This window comes from Psittacula echo, assembly GCF_963264785.1.
Source record: "Psittacula echo genome assembly, chromosome: 5".
NCBI lineage: Eukaryota > Metazoa > Chordata > Aves > Psittaciformes > Psittacidae > Psittacula > Psittacula echo.
The window spans coordinates 75858592-75875931 of NC_137739.1; positions in this window are offsets into that span (position 1 = coordinate 75858592).

The following is a 17340-nucleotide window of genomic DNA, read 5'->3' on the forward strand; positions in this document are numbered from 1 at the left end:
CCATGGATCTCCAGTGGGTCAGAGGATCAGACTCCGAGACTCTGTTGGTGCAGGGTGCACATATCTTCTTATTCCCCAGTGGTATTTCTGGTTGTGATACCTCCAGGCCGGCTGGCATGCCCCTGCCACAGGAGGGGTGCCCACCGTGTCCACATGCTGACAGGCTCAGTGTCCCTCTGCGTTGCTCACCTCCCAGCTCTGCATTGCAGACAATGATGGCAAACGGCATCTGTAGTGACACTGTAGCCAGCCAGCCCTTATATGAGGGAGGATGTTACTGAGTGTGTCTGCTTTCACATTAATTCTGACAAGATTCACGGGTGCTCACTGTGCTGCCAATTCCCCAAATGTCAGGAGCCACAAAGGTCAGTGTGGAGTAGTGCTGAGGGTTGCTGAGGTGGCTGGCAGGCTCAGAGCAGCAAGGCTACCAGCAGCCCATGCATGCCTCGAAGGGAATGCAGCTCCCGAGGTCTTCACGGCCACCTTGGGGTGTGTAAAGCCCCAAGACTCAGACCCTACAAGCGGTGCTACTATTGACTTAATGCCAAAGCAATAATTTGAGAGGGTGTCTTCCTTTATGGGGTGTTTGAAAATGGCATTTTGGAGAAAGAAAAAAAAAAAGGTACAAAGAATGCAGACGACAGACCCAGTGCTCCTCTCTGGGATGCTCCTGATGGGAGTACCACATGCTTGGCTTGTTTTTATTTTGAGCTGCTGTATGAACTTCATTCCCGCATCTTCCTTTTCCCTCTCTGGGCTGGAGGTGGCTGTAAACAACATCGGATTGCTTTTGATCTGCTGACCACATGGCAGATGGATAAGGCAGTGCTCAATTTCATGAAGCTCAAACATCAGCTTCCTTTTTTAAAGAAAACAGTCACCTCCAGCAAAAACTCTACATGCTGTGTTCTCAGAAGAAACATAAGCAGTGATCTTTGAGATTATTGTGAAGTGGTTCAAAGGACTGTTGTGAAATTCAAGGGCACTGCATGTATCACTGAACAGTTCCTGGTACTAGCTTTTGGGGATACAATATTAGGTCTGTAGTCTTACATTAGCTACCTAAAAACATGACACTCAGCTTTGCGTGAAATACCTTCTTTCAAAGGATTGTTTGGTTTGGATGCTAGGTCTGCTTTAAAAAGGGTAGAGCTTATTATCCAAGCCATGTTTTAACCAGAAAGATTTTGGTGATACTGAAAGTAGTCTGTCACAGAGAGATTGGAAATGATAAGTGGAAACTGAATGTCCACCGAGGACAATTACTACCAAAGCTCAAAGCTGTGCTGTGACTCCAATATAGGTAGTTTTTTAATATGTAGACTAAAAATCAGGCAAAGCTTCATTCAAAGTTGGCTTATGGCACAAGTTATGAGTAGAGGTGCTGAGATCTCCTATGCAAAGCGATTCAAGCAGATCATGGTATGGCTCTTTGGCTTTTTGCCTAACATAAGCTACTGAAGTTGCATGTTATGTTTATTTCCTGCAAATCTACATCACCATGAAATAAATGAGGCAAATTTTGGAATAATTTGTTCAGTTGCTGTGATTTTTAGGTTTCCAGTTTTGTTCATGTAACAAATTCTTAATTATCTCAGGGCAATTGAAATGCTCTACAAATCTTTGTGCTGTCAGGGTTATTTCTGTGAATAATGTACGACCCTGTCTCCTGGGAGGCTATCTATATTTGAAAGGTTTGCTAATGGCTCATCTTTTCCACTGCACATACGCAGATTTATAATTTATGGCAGCCTTTCAGGACATGTGCCTGACTCCAGAGCACCCCAGCTAATGCTGCTTCCAGTGCACCGAGGCAGTGACTTCCCTAGCTTGTCATGCTGCTGTCTGTGAGTCTGCTAGGGGGGCATCATCCAGGTTTATTCAGGAAGTCTGTGGGTCCCCAGGTCCCGGAATCAAACAGTGAAATGCTGGGGGCTGTTCCACCTGTGAGTCCAGTCTCTGGAGGGACTTGTTAAGGGACTAGAACAGCAGCGTCTCTGTAAGATAGGTGTGCGTGTTACTGGTTTACATTCACAAGGAGCTGCCAAAAAGTTTTTGTCAATGTATATCAGCATTCCTGAAAGTGGGAACCAATCTCATTTCCACTAATTGATGTCACTCAAACTATTACCCACCTAAACCCCTCTGACAAAGCCCTCCGTGTCACTCAGAGAGAAACATTCCTGTCCATATTTCTATTTGAACTATTTGACTGTTTGACTGCAGTTTGCAGAGAAATGGGAAGGAACTCCCCTGCCATGGTTCTATACAGAGTTAATCTCTGTAGAGTTCTTTGGACTTGGAGACAGAGGATCACTCATGCCTGTGAACAGGACTGCGGGTTCAGTGAGCTTCCAAAACTGGGAAAGATGGATTCTTCCTGTCACTTCCCACTCCTGTTCAGCACCTTCACTTTGCTTTTGTGCAAGTAGCACAGGGAGGGACTGTGTTATTAAAATAACAGTTAAGAAAGATCCCAAATGACAAACACACAGGAAAACAAATGGGAAAATACTTTCAGTTGCTGAGCAAAGTGACTGTGTTATTTCTGAGGGTTGCTGAGTTGTGACATCCTCCATCGCTGCACTGGTGAGCATGCTGAGAGCTGTGACGTCTCCATCCCTGCTGCACTGCCAGTAGTGATGACCTAGGATGTTTTCAGCGCAGTTCCTGATGAGCCTGGAGCCTGTGCTATGCCTGTTGGTGCTGATGAGCAGCATGCGTCCATAGCAATGTTTTCTGCACCACTTCCCCATACTTGGCAGGGCTGTTGGTGGCTCACATGCTGGCCAGGCTTTTCAGCTTTACAGCTTGCTCTTGCACACCACTCTTGGCTGTGCTTTCTCCTCTCCATGGTATGTGAGTGCCTGATGGCCTGACTGCAGAAAGGCTGGGTACTGAGAGCAAAAACCGAAAAATGCTGTAAGTTAAGATGAAATTATAATATTAGCTAATTGGCCATAATAAAAAGAAGGATTGTAACTAAAAATGATAATACTGTCATCCAGATCTACTCTCATTAAGAAGGCTGGGTTTCACATGGAGTGTATTCCAGTTTTATTTAAACTGTTAGAACTGATGTTTCATAAAATCACAGAATGGTTTGGGTTGGAAGGAACCTTAAGATCATCCAGTTCCAACCCCCTGCCACAGGCAGGGATATCTTCCACTAGACAGGCTGCCCAAAGCCCTGTCCAACCTGGCCTTGAACAATACCAGGGATGAGGCAGCTGCAGCTTCTCTGCGCAACCTGTGCCAGGGCCTCACCACCCTCACAGCAAAGAACTTCTTTCTTGTATCTAACCTGCATCTCCCTGCTTTCAGTTTAAAGCCATTCCCCCTTTACCTGTCCCTACAGGCCCTTGTAAAAGTCCCTCTCCAGCTTTCTTGTCAGCCCCTTTAGGTACTGTTTGGGTCTGTTCAGGACCAGAGCATTGCTGGATCTCTGTGGCAGCTTTTAACAGATGTGACATATCCCAGTATTTCTGTGCTGTGTTCTGCAGCTTTCTCTGACCAAGGGGAGCATCAGGGCAAGAGGTATTAGGACAGGCTCTGTGTCATTATCACCTGCTGAGCCTGGCATGGGCCTGCGGCAATCCAGGCTGCATGTAAAGCTGGGCAGTAGCTGTGTCCATCTGAACACTCAGCTTGAGAGGCAGCATCGGGTGTCTTCCAGAAGTGGTGTCATCTCTGTGATGTTCAGCTGGACAGAATTTTTAATAACCTGGTGTCACGGAATGGACTCAGTCGGAGATCAATGTGATCAGACAAAAGCCATTTAATACAAAGTAATCAGCCCCTTATATAGTGTAGCTCAAAACTGTTTACAGTAATGTGGTACATTGTGGTTGGATACATATCTTTAAGGCCCATAACAACTAGCATATAATTGGTTAAGCACAGGTATGAGAACCTGACCTTCAAAGCTTGCCAACAGTCCACAATTTAGCAACTCAGTAAATTCCAGCTCCTTCTTATCTTGCTTTCTCACTTCCTTATTCGTGTCCTCCTTTGCTCTTGGATGACCCTGAATCCATGTCGAGCTCCATGCAGGCACTTGCTGACCTGGGTACATGGCCATTCTTTGCCAGAAAATCATCCACAACCTGGGTTTTTTTGTGTGTGTGTGCGAATCATTCTCCTATTTTAACCAGCTAATGCAGGTCTTAGAAGAAACTTAATGTCACTAAAACTCCATGAACTACTATAGTGCTTACCCATGACCGATCGCTTCTCAGGCAGTGCTGTTACACAAGACCCTACCTACAAAAATCCCCAAAGCCCAAAGAACCACAAAAAACTTTCTGACGCTGGCATGTTTGCTGCACCAAAGAGCCCACTTCTGGTATAGGCTGGGGTAGATTCACTGTATTTTTCTGATTAGTTTGTGATTCATTGCTTTTCTTGATGCATTTTGTCGTTTAGCATGTCTTGCTGCTGTCAAGGCTGGACATTACCAGTACCTGTTGGCAAGATGTGGTTTGCAATGTGCTCTGGCTGTGCCCGCAGCCTCCCCAGGCTGTGGAACTTCCCACTGCACCTTTTTTCTTGTTTTGTGTCATTTGGTAGGGGTAAATGAAGGCTTACAGTTATTTTCTGTATGTAGTGAAAGCACCTCAGTCTTCTGATAGGACTGAACACTATTAATAGCTAAGAAGTAGAAAATAGCCACCTGCACTACCTGTGCACTGGGTCATGGGCTCACAGCACCATGGAGGGTCACATCCCACAGCAGCCAATGGCCACGAGGAGGTGATGCTGCCTCAAGGGGATTTTATACCCAGTCATAAAAAGCTGTTTAGCTGCGGGCCTCTAAAAAGATAAAACAACCTGTCATCATAAACTTGTGAACTGTTCCCGCTATTAATGCCAGAAATATATCCTTTAAATTGATGTTTAGGAGAAACCCCTTCAGTACTGGGGCTGAGAAGCTAGAGCAGAAATGCCTGTTTTCCTTTCCCTCCCCACAGAGGCTTTGGTCAATGGGTCTGTGCAGCATGCAGTGGATATGGCTGGGCTTGGTAAGGGTCTGCAGGCAGAGAAGGGAGTTAATCTGCTTGCTTTGGCCATTCTCACCCTTTTTGACTTCACACATGCACCTATGCGGACAATGCTCCCTATGTGATGTGCATATAGCTGCCAGTGGGGAGCATCGAGGGTCTGTCCCACCAAGGAAAGTGTGCCATAGTGGGATCTCTGTGTAAGGAGCCCCTTACCTCTTCCTGCCGCTTGGACACTGTGATTACTAAGTACATAAATAGTAAATCTCTCACAATGTTTTTAAATTGAAGCATTGTACAATTTAAATGGAGAGGAGAGTTAGCCTGCATTGAACTTCCTCCCACAGTAATTACTGCCATCAGTGAGGTCTGGTGTCACACTATCTCAGGGCTATAAACTGGGAGAAAAAATACTTCTATGCTTGCCATTAATGAGTGCCCACACAGAATAAATCAGCAGATGGATGGTATATATTGCCCTCTTGATGGGCTTGCCCCTCATTCAGTGAGAAAAAAAAAATCCCCATGTTTTTTTTAAAAATAAAGCTTAAAAATAAAACTTAGATGATCCCCTGGCTTGTCTGGGATTTCTGGGTGTGCTGCAGGGTGTGGATGCTCCAGCACTTTTGATCCATGATGCAAAATAGAAGAACTTTGCTTTCGGTCTCGGAGTTATTTCATGAACTCTTGAATGGGAAAGGCTCTGTCAGGAAGCTGTTGCTGAGGCCTGTCAGAGGGTTAAATGGGGAGAGGCTGGGAGCGATGGCCAGGCTGGGGCTGTGCTCAGGGCAGGCAGCAGAACAAGTACAGGTTGTGTGAGGCAGCACTTGCCTTCTGTTAGAAGGTGAAACCTGGTGTGGAGGACAGGGGATCATTAGCACAGCATCTCAAACTGGTGTTTGGGCTCTTGAACATGTTGAAGGGTAGTGGCTGAGACCCAGCTTGCTGATAGCTAAAACCCAGGAGGTTGTATGAAGGGCACTGAGTGGTCAATATGAGCTCAGTGAAGGTAGAAAGATTTTGGTTTTTTCTTACTAGACATTCAAAAACATTTAATTTTTCAATGCTTTCATGCTAGCCTTGTACAAACAGATGAGTCTCAGATGTCCATACTAGATCGTCATTGCTGAAGGGGAGCCCCCTTTTCATTGCTTTGGGAGGAGGATTTGGATGGGGACTGCTCTTTGTCAGTCTCAGGAGACCTATTCGTATAGATTACTCTACCTTTTGCAAATCATCTTTCATCTGTTTTTATTGTAAAAGTGTCTTAATGCAGTAGCTATTTTCTTCTTTAATTCAGGAGCAAGAAGAAAATCTAATTGCCTGATTAAGAGTCAAAGCACTCCTGATTTCATCCCCATCTCTTCTGGTATCAGGTATGAAGCTCATTATTTTCTGAGAAGGGACTCCTGTTTAGGCTAATCCAATGCAATTAAGCATTGATCTAAGTGTAATTTAGATAATGTAGGACTGACACTATTTTTAAATGAAGCTCTTCATCAGCCCGTTGGCCTCCATTTCGGTATAGATTCTGTTAATAAATAAGGTGTACCTTGGTCTGTCAGTCACATGTTATGGATTGCTCCCTTCTAACTCCATTAATTTCTTGAGCTGTTTCCAGTAGCCCACATCCTGCCATGCAGTGTGAAATACACACACTTTTAGTTAAACAATTACCTATACCATGGTTTTCATGAGTTTGTTAGATTCTGAATACAGAAGAATTTGTATACTTCTGTGAGTGTTATTAATTAGAATTAGATCTGGTGTTATATTTGGCCTGCACAAAAACTACATTAGAAGTGCATTGATGGTACTGCAAAATTCAAGCTTGGAGGAGCCATAATTAATTCTAACAAGAATCATAGAAGAACAGAATGGTTTGGTTTGGAGAGGACCTTAAAGTTCATCTAGCTCCAACCCCCTGCCGCAGTCAGGGACACCTTCCACTAGAGCAGGTTGCTCCAAGCCCCATCCAGCCTGGCCTTGAACACTGCCAGGGATGGGGCAGCCACAGCTTCTCTGGGCAACTAAGTATAATAAAGGCAAATGAAATAAACAGAAATAAATGTCCAGATTTAAATCAAGTCATGTCAAACCCTGATTTAGTGTGTAAATTTTTCTGGGAGATGGTGTAGTTCTTGTGACCACTTACTATCATAAGGATACATAGGCTTTCGTCAGGGGCATAGTGGGTACTTCCTCCTCCCCTGGTGCACACGCTGGCTGCCCTCACTGAGTGAGTAGACCTGATCTGCTTTGCTTTGCTTTCCCTCAGTGCTACTCTGCAGCATCCTTTCATGGGCTTTTCCTTGTGGTATGAATCTGCGGAGTCCCAGGGAGTTCCTCGCTGGTGGCTGAGCCTGTAGCCCAGTGACGTGCAGCACTGTATGGAGAGAGCACAGGTAGAGTGCCAGGGAGGGAACCCAGGAGAATGGGACTTCTCAGTGATGAAGTGGTGGGGGAACTGAAGTGAAATGATTTTACCCCACGACCACCCTCAAAACCTAAAATTTGGCAAATCTGAGATTCTCCTGAGGCTGGCTAAGTGCTATGAATACTTAAAACCCTGGTGATGCTGAGCTATGAGTTTGTTTTAAAAACATAAAATAACAACTTCCTCAGAAACTGCTAATTGAGATCCTATTATCAGTGAAATTAATACAAACACAGCAGCTCTGAGAGGAGAAGCTCAGTCTGTGCAGATGCTGTGTAACAAAGCTCACAAGTGATGCAGACAGCCTGACTTGCCAGTTACTGTGAGTTCCGCCAAAGGTGCTTCTACAGTCAACGCTTTCTAAAATCACGGTGCCAGCATTAAATCACTAAACTTAGCACAAGAGATTAAAAGTGAACCCAAAGGGAAAATGTATGAGTTAAATTTGTGCTATAATTTTATCTGAATTCTGCATGTGATTGTGGGACTGGTAAACCCACAGAGCACTTTCGAAGCTCTTTGACAAAATGTTGATGTGATGTAATAGGACCATTTAACCCCCAAATTATAATCAGAATAGTAAGCAGATAATTACAGAAATATCACTACCTTTTAATTAGCCTTTCTGTGCAAGGATGATATATCAGAAACACTTGGTCACCTGTTCATGCAGTGCCTTCCTGCAGTCTGTGCTGAAAGAATCCCCTGGCCCCAGAGGACAGTGGCAGTGGGGATGCCAAGATGCAGTGCCATGCCCTGCCTGCAGGAGACTGAAAGCCTGGCCCAAAAACATCCTGGGAATTCAGCATAAAGCTTGTTAGAAAAATAATACTGATAAATGGCCAAAGTTCAGGGCCAAAATAGGAAGAAGGGATATATTGAAGAAATACACATTTAAGTAGTGAAAGGAGTTATAGCCAGATCAAATGTTACAAATAGTATTATCACAGAATCACAGAATGGTTTGTGTTGGAAGGAGCCTTTAAAACTCATCCAGCTCCAACCTCCCACCACGAGCAGGGACACCTTCTACCAGACCAGGTTGGCCAAAGCCCTGTCCAACCTGGCCTTGAACACTGCCAGGGATGGGGCAGCCACAGCTTCTCTGGGCAACCTGTGCCAGTGCCTCAGCACTCTCACAGGGAAAAACTTATTCCTAAGATCTAAATTTCTCCTCTTTCAGTGTAAAGCCATTCCTCCTTGTTCTATTGCTATAGGCTCCTGTCAAAAGCCCCTCTCCAGCTTTCTTGTAGGCCCCTTTAGGTAATGGAACGCTGCTGTAAGGTCTCTCCAGAGAGAATTTCTCTATGCTGAACAAGCCCAGCTCTCTCAGCCTGTCTCCATAGCAGAGGTGCTCCAGCCCTCGGAGCATCTTTGTGGCCTCTTCTGGACTCGCTCCAACAGGTACACGTCCTTCTTATGTTGTTGCCCACAGAGCTGGATGCAGGACTGCAGGTGGGGTCTCACCAGAGTGGAGTAGAGGGCAAGAATCACCTCCCATGACCTGCTGGTCACACTGCTGGTGATGCAGCCCAGGACACGGTTGGTTTCTGGGCTGCAAGTGCATGCTGCCGGGTCATGTTGAGCTTCTCGTCAACCAGCACCCCCAAGTCCTTCTCCTCAGGGCTGTTTTCAACCCAGTCTCCACCCAGGCTGTAGTTGTGCTTCCTTGTTCAAAAGCAGCTTTTTAAAATTGCTATTTGATCTATTTCAGAAGAGCTTAAAATTTGGTAGGAAGCAATACGCAAACTCCATGTGCATTGGAAAGTGAAGCCTCAGCAGTGCCCTTCCTTTCTAGATGGTTTGAGCATATAACCTAATTTTGATGAGGTGGTGGGGTTTGCACATGTCAGCTCATCACACAAGAGGCCACACTCTCTATCAGGACTCTTGTGCCAGCTGAAATGCAGCTCCTGTCTGTACCTGCGACAGCCATGTCAGCTCTGTGATGGACAAGGCTGTTAGGTGGGACCTGATATATTTCTTCAAAGCAAACAGGGGCATTTCTTGTAGGTGATGGAGGAGGCTCTTGTAGTGTGGAATTCTAGGTGACTCTTGTTGCTGTGGCACCACTCGGCAGGTGCCATGAAGTTGTCCTTTGCACAGTAAATATCTCCACAATCACTTTTTATGTGAAATACCTCTGTTAGTCTTCAGTATTTCAGCTGTCAAAGCAACAGATACCTGCCTTCAGTTGTTATTTAGAGCACATTCTCATGCTGGCCATAGTTATAACCATCAATTTTCCAGCAGATACTGCAGCCAAAATGCTTCTAATACTCAGTTTATGAGTACTCCAAACAAAAGAACCATCTGAGTCTGTGAAGAGTAAGGCTCATTATGTTTTAAGGTGGTGCTGGGCTTGTGTAATTCCCCTGCTCCCTGCAGAGATGTGAGTGCTGAAAGTTGTGTGACCTGCATGATGCCCTTCCTCTCTCAAAACTTTACTTTTAAGAGCTCTGACTCATATTAGGAAGAAGTTCTTCCCTGTGAGGGTGCTGAGGCACTGGCACAGGTTGTCCAGAGAAGCTGTGGCTGCCACATCCCTGTAGTGTTCAAGGCCAGGTTGGACAGGGCTTGGAGCAACCTGGTCTAGTGGAAAGTGTTCCTGCCCATGGCAGGGGGCTGGAACCAGATGATCTTTAAGGTCCCTTCCAACCCACACCATTCTGTGATTCTATGATTCACTGAAGGGGCTAACGTGGCAGATGCTGGAGGAGCCAGGCGTCCCCTGTGCCACAGCCTTTGTGCACTTCTCCTTTGCTGCAGATGGAATGCGGATTTTAGAGTCGAGCTGCTGTTCACTGTGGCCTTCCCCTATGAATGTCATTTGTAAATTTAATTTTGCCTGTGCTCACAATGCCTGTTATCTTCCAATATTTTATCATAACTGAAATAGCACTTAGCTGCTTGTCGCACTGGCTTGCTATCAAAAAAGCAATGAACTAAACGCAAAAGTACACAAAACGCTCTGTTTGAAAAATGGGATTCATGACATTAGCCTACTTATGTACCTTCTTTGTTGATACCTTGGGCTTTACTTCAAGGCATCAGATTATAACAGTATCTTTGTTTGCTCTGCCTGTTTTAGTAATTGTAATCATTTGCATGTGGATATGCGGTCCTGCTCAGAGGCGGTTGTCACACGACTGTGGCCATGGCACCACTCATCTGAAGAAGGAGCAGGAAAGAAGGAAAATGCTGAGAAGGGCTCAGTATTGGCAGCACAGTAACCATGCTGCGGCTTATCAAACTTTCCTCTTGAGGCACTTTCTCAAGTGTCATGCAAACCTGGCAGGCAATGGTCCAGGAGATGCAGGCATGGAGCAGCTCATGACCAAGGAGTTGCTTTGGTGTGGGCTCCTCTGATGGAGCTGTGGGGCTGAGCCTGGCCTCACGACTTGGAGCTCTGCTGTTAGAGGGGCTGGTAGCAAGCATAGCTGAGTTGCTCAGAGCTAGAGCACGGAGGACACCTGGGCTTCACCTTCTAGTCATGGGGACAGGCTGTAGACCTGACAGGGAGCAGGGTCCTCTCCATTGACTGGAGAGGGTGACTTCAGTTCCCATTGGCAACTGCGTGTATTCCTTCTCGTAGGTCTTTGTCTAGGCATGTGTTAGCAGGACACTGTCAGAGCATTTCTGCCAATCTTTTATGGTTTTTTACTTCCATTTTGCAAACTTCTGCCTTTTTATTGTCCATGACCTTGTGTCTTGCATTCTCTCTCCTTCCTACATCTTCCCTGACTAGGAGCTTCTAGCTTCATCTTCTGCTGTGGCCCTCCCCATCCCTTGCTGGTGGGCTGATGTTGGTGTCATACAAGTCTGCTTCAAGACTTTGTGGTTATTACCTCATCATGTCTGAAGTAGCACATGCCTCTGATCCACTGGCCCAGGCCTCCCGCAGGCTTTGGAAAGACCTCACTCTCTATACTGCTGTATTTCAGAAAACTAGACGGTTTGAACATCATCATTCATGTTTTTCTTCACAAATACATGAACTAGTGATGCTCTTTGAGACACAGGAATGCTCTGCAGGAATTGGCCCACCCAGAGCTCATGTTTGGAGTGCTTGGTGACCTTCGTCTAAGACTCCTGCTTTGCTCAGGATCAGTTTCTTGCAGAGCAGGGCTATACACGGACTCTGCTTTGGGACACTTGCTGAGGAGTTCACCACTGTCGTCACACTCCTTAAACCCAGAGTAAATGGATGGCTAAATCTCGGTGCAACACTTCGAAAACATGTGAGAGGACTAAGAGGTGAAGGGAAAAATAATGTACCACACCTCTTGCACTGCAGTGTTCCCAAGAAATCCAGGTTTAATAGGAAGGAAATTTAAGGTTTAGCATTTTATTAGAGTAGTTAAAGATCTGCCACGCTGACTACTTTACCTGAACATGAGTGTCAGACATTGCTGTATCCATGCTCAGCAAAGAGGAGATTTAAGGGTGGATTAAAACCTTTAAAAAATAGCATATAATAATATTACAGCCATCAAATCCATACTAAAATAGATTTCCAGGGAAAATATATTAAGTCATGTCTACATCTGAAGTCCTTCAGTTGTTAAAGGTCCCCAGCAGTGCAGGACTGAAGCTAAGTCCCAACACTTCAGTTTTTCCAACCAGCACAAAAAGATCTGTGCTGCCTTCTTTCCATGCCAGCTTTTTGGCCTCTTCTGCTTTATTTGACCTGTGTTCTGGTCTGTAAAGCCAGCCTTAACAGCTTCCATTCTTCTGGGGCCAGTATAAAATGACTTTGATCTCTTGCTTAGGCTTTTTTTAATCCTTAATTTATCTTCGTTTGTCCTTTTAAACCCTTTTTTTGGATTTTTGTGTTCTAATTCTGTAACCTTACAGAAATTGGTATCCTGGTGCTTTTAAACAAAGCAAAGCACTCAGTCTTAATTTAATAGCAGAGGCTTGGAGCAGAGTGCACTGACCACTCTCTGCTCATCATCTTGATTGCTATCTGCCAGATTTCATCACTGAGTGCTATCTCTGCCAGCCACAGCCTACAGTTTGTCTGGGGTCAGGCAGGGTTTTTTTTTTTTATAGGGTTTTATTTTGGGTTTTTTTTAGTGTTACAAAATGTTTCTCAGTCACCAAGACCTATCTGATTTTATGCAATTTGTGAATTCTGTGTCTGAGACTGCACTGATAATTTCTGTAGGCTCCAATGGCCATGGGAGCAAAGGGAGGGCAGAACCACCAAGCTAAGGGTGTCCCACCAATACACAGCATGCAGTGCAGAGGTTGAGACGTGACAGCTTTTATATGGAGTTCATTCACTGGGTGGATTTCATGCAGCAGCTCTGCTTCTATCCAGGGTAGGCTGGAGTCTCCAGTTCTGCTCTTGACAGGCTTTTTTTTTCACTTGAGACAACGTGGCATTTCCCAGACTTCTGTATGTATCGTCAGCACTTGCTATCTCATCATAGAATCACAAGATGGGAACTTAAAGCTCACCAAGTTCCACCCCCCTGCCATGGGAAGGGGCATCTTCCATTCAAAGCATTACGTTACGGGAGCAGCCTTAGGTGAGGAGGTTTTGACATCTTCAGCATGCACGGATGTGCAGCACCACTTAGCACTCTGCTCCTCCTGAGGAGGCTTTCTCACCCCCAGGTCCAGTTCTCCATTTCTGTGGTCTTCCCTGCTGGTGCTCAGGGGAGAATGACTCAGATTGTAGGTCACAACAAAGGTTTTTAAAGGCTTCCTTCTCTGTCTGCTGGGCAGCCTGTGTTTCCAAAGAGCCATATCTCACTGCTGGCATGGGCTCCCTTCAGCTTGACCATCCCATCTGAACCAGGCACTGGAAACGAAGGCACAGTCCCAAACAGCAAGATGTGGACCAGCACTAAAACAATGCTGGAAGCACTGTCCACTTGGGTGATATCTCCAGTGGTCAAGCTTGGTCAGAAAAACCTCAGCCAGGATTGTCATTAGGCCAAAAGTTGTCAGAGACTCAGCTGGGGTCAGATGAAATGCCAGGCTGCTGAGAAACCCCCTGCTGGGCAGTGATTTGAGCTGTGGCGCTTGGGGATGTGGGTGTCTCCAAGGCTGTGCTTTGCTAGCAGGAGTTTTCCTTGTAGTATTTTGAAGAGAAGAAAAAAATATCATTTGACAGCTGCAGTGTTGCTGAGAAAACAGGTTAGGAAAGGCTGCAGTACTGCTTCTGGAGTGACAAATGGCACTTGTCACAGCCTCAGTCAGTGATGTCCCAGCGTGCTCCTGGGGGACCTGTTTCTTGAACCCATGCAAGGAAACAGGCTGAGAAACTGTAGGAGCCCAAGGAAGGCATCCCAGAGATAAGAAGCTTTTGTTTTCCAGATGGAAGTAATTTTACCTACCAATTCCAATTATTGTAGAGAATATGATAAGAATAATGCAGAACAGGTAGGATAGGATTCATGGTTATGCTGATATGAAATGTGTGGAAATAATGATTATGTGACTACAGAGTAAAAATAAAGACAAGTGTGAAGAAAGATCCTTACCTGAGATCAGCACTGAAGGTTCTTCCAAAACCATAGCTAGAGGAGCTTCTGCTGGAGAAGAAATGTGCTTCCATTCAGCAGTGGCTCTGAGAGGATGCTACACATCTGCAGATGGAAGCTCTGCAGGAACATCAGTTTAAAGAGAGCAGTGCAGTCTGGATCCTGACCCTCTTTGTATGTTTAAAATATTTTTTTGAAAAACCGTAATCTTTTCGACATGATCATCTTACCTTAGTGTGGAAAAGGTAAGGGTTCCTCTGTCCTTTTACATGTGGAAACCCCACATTTATCTGTTTCCTGACCAGTTATCTTCCACTTAGTCTATGTAAAGCTAGGGTGAGCTAAGGTATCTGTGCTAAGCTGTGTGACTAAGTTCTTGAGTTTTTAGTTCTATTTTTAAACATTCAGATGCGCTTTTTTCTGTCCCTCATGCTCTAAACCATGCCCTGGCAGAGCTGGGATGAATTGCTGGGCCTCCACTGGGTAGCAGTTCAGCAGAGTTGAAGCTTAGCAGCAGGGGTTCCTCTTATGCATGTTCAGTCTTTTTATCCTGATGTTTAACAAACATCAAGAGTTTAACAAACCCTTTAATAGTTGTTTGAAACACAAACAGACCCACAATACAGCTTTTCTCCAAATTACAAAGATAAAAGTACCCTGGTGGAGGTGGAGCAGAGGAGCTCTTGCACCCAAAGAGGAACTGTGTGAACTGTCCTAGTTTTGCTTCCAAATCCCTTTTTCTTTTCTCTCCATGCAGCAAATGTGGTTTGCTGGTTGTGGATCTTTGCAATCAAGTTTGTGATTTCAGGGATTTTCTAAGCAAATAACTGAACCAACTATGCATAGTGTTCTCACAGAACACTGGTGTTTATGCCTTTCAGGGACAAAGATTAGGCTAATGACTTTAAATAAAATGCTGTCAACTCCTACAATACCACAAGCATCTGTGGTTTGTGTTACAGTGGTTGATGCTGGCTTAGGACATGGTGCTGTTATGTGCTTTTTGTAGGTCAGATTGGCCACTACTTGTCTTTGCCTCAGCTCTGTGGCACGCTCTCTCTTCTACCTGTACAGGCAAACATACAACACATCATGTAACAGACTTTCAGTAAAAGAAAACAACAAATAGAAGAAAACAAAAGAAAAAGGAAATTTGGGTTGTATTGCAATGTGGTGAGACATTGGCACAGGTTGTCCGGAGGAGCTGTAGCTGCCCCATCCCTGGCAGTGTTCAAGGCCAGGTTGGACAGGGTTTTGAGCAACCTGGTCTAGTGGAAGGTGTCCCTGCCTTTGGCAGAGGGGTTGGAACTAGGTGGTCTTTAAGGGACTTTCCAACCCAAACCATTCTACTATTCTATGATCTCTTACAGTATCTGTGGCCAAGTTATAATTTTGTTTGCACTGGGCAGCAGTACCAAACTTCACCTTCTAATGGCAGCGCTTTCTTTTTGAGAGAGGCAGTTGGCTCCATTGTTGCAGAGGGAGACAGATTTCATCCTCCAGCTCTGTTTTTAAGGGTGTAGAAAATCTGTGGATTTGTTGCATATATGTATTTATACATGTGTAACTTTACAAATGTTGATTATTTCACACTCAGGGAAGTACCTGGTTCAGCAAGTGAAAGGCGTGTTGTCCCCTGTGGTTGGTATTTGATGGGGTTAAACCTCACCAAACAGCAGCTAAACAGTGAAGTCACCGGATCTTTTGAAGACTTGGTATCTAAAGCACAAGATTTCTGTCAGACCTGCTCCCAGCACCTTCCAGTGGGTTGGTTCAGGGGCTGTGATATGCCCATTGCCGTACAGGCCCTGCTCTTTGTGCTAAGATTTAAAAGGCAAAATCTCTCAAGTGACTATTGTTAAATTTTGGTATGTCTATGAATGCTCCTGCAGGAGCATGTGTATTCTGGGCAGGTTCTTGCTTTTTCTCTTTTCCCCATTTTTTTAAACCAGTAATATTGTTAACTTGCTGAATTAATTATATCACTATGGCAGTGGGGCTGTACTAAGTGATATCAGGGGGTGTCACACAAGATAAATCAGCAGTAACGGGCTGGCATGCCTAGCATCACTTTATTGGGAACCCCGTTTGTTTTCCAAAGCTGCAGTTACCTGTGTCTTCGGGCTCTGTGCTGTTTCTGTCAGCCACAACACATCTCTAATCCGATATAAGATTTTCTGTGAGAGATGACATCTTACTATTGGATTTGAAATGATTGTTCCAGTTTTTTCCTGTTCTTTCTGGCAGTTTATTACAAGCAGGAGGTAATTACTAACAACAGGTTTTGTTGTATATCACCCCAAGAAACAAAATATTAAAAGGCTAGGAGAAGGAACAACAGTAAAATTTACTGTGAGTAATGTTCATGCAGCAGATTAGCTCCATACTGGGAAATATTTTAATCTTCTGAATTGTGGTCATGTGTTAGCTAGCTGCAGGGCTGCCCGAGCAGCAGTTGTGGTAAAGTGAGGCAAATAGCAGATTTAGGACTTAAAATGAGCCTGGGATACATGTGATGTTTTCTTTTGTGGGGTTTGGGGTTTTTATGCATAGGGGTCATAGGTTTTTGGTAGGCACAGAGGGACAGGATGACACAGTGAGAAGTGTTACTTTTTAGTATTCATGTATGTTCCAGGAAATGGTTTAATGGTTAAGAGGTGTTAAGCGACATCTCCAATATCCTTTGTACTCCCTTACTATTGGCACACTGTCTGGCTCTAGGTGAATTGCTAAAATGTTTTGCCTTTGTTCTCTGTCTGTACAATAAAAGAGATTTTTAAAGTTCTTTTTCTGATTCTTAAGTGCTAAGAAAAGTATGAGCTAAAGGCTGAAAGGAATAGCAATATGCATAGTACAAATTCTAAGATCAAGTAGCAAGCAAATGAAGCTCGCTGCAGTGGCATTTGAACTAAGGAGATCAGTCTTTTCCATGGAGTCAGCACTCGCCTGGTGTGTGAAGGCAGTCTCTGACACCAGAAAAGTGTTTCCACATTAGAAAAAATGATGAGCAGTTAACAATATTTAAATAAAATAAAACACTTTCCTATTTCCAATTGATAGGTCAGTATCTTAAATATCTTTATTATCAGTGATTTAATATGAGAAAGTAATGGTGAAGATTGATTAATTTGTTTCTCTTTTACCATTTCAAATTTACTTTCTGGTTTTAACGACCTTGAACTTTGAACAAAAAGCCTGTTTTGAACTGAGAAAAATCTGTTTGATCTGGGGATTTTCTCAAAAAGGAAGAAAATATAAAGAAAGGAACATAAGCTTTTTGGACTTGACCATTTTCTGAGAACTGTAATTGTGGACCTGAAGGGCTTAGCCAACTTGGTCAATGTGCAAAGCAGGATCATATGATTTCCCCCAGGCAACGTGAGGACTTCTCTAACCAGCAGTGGGG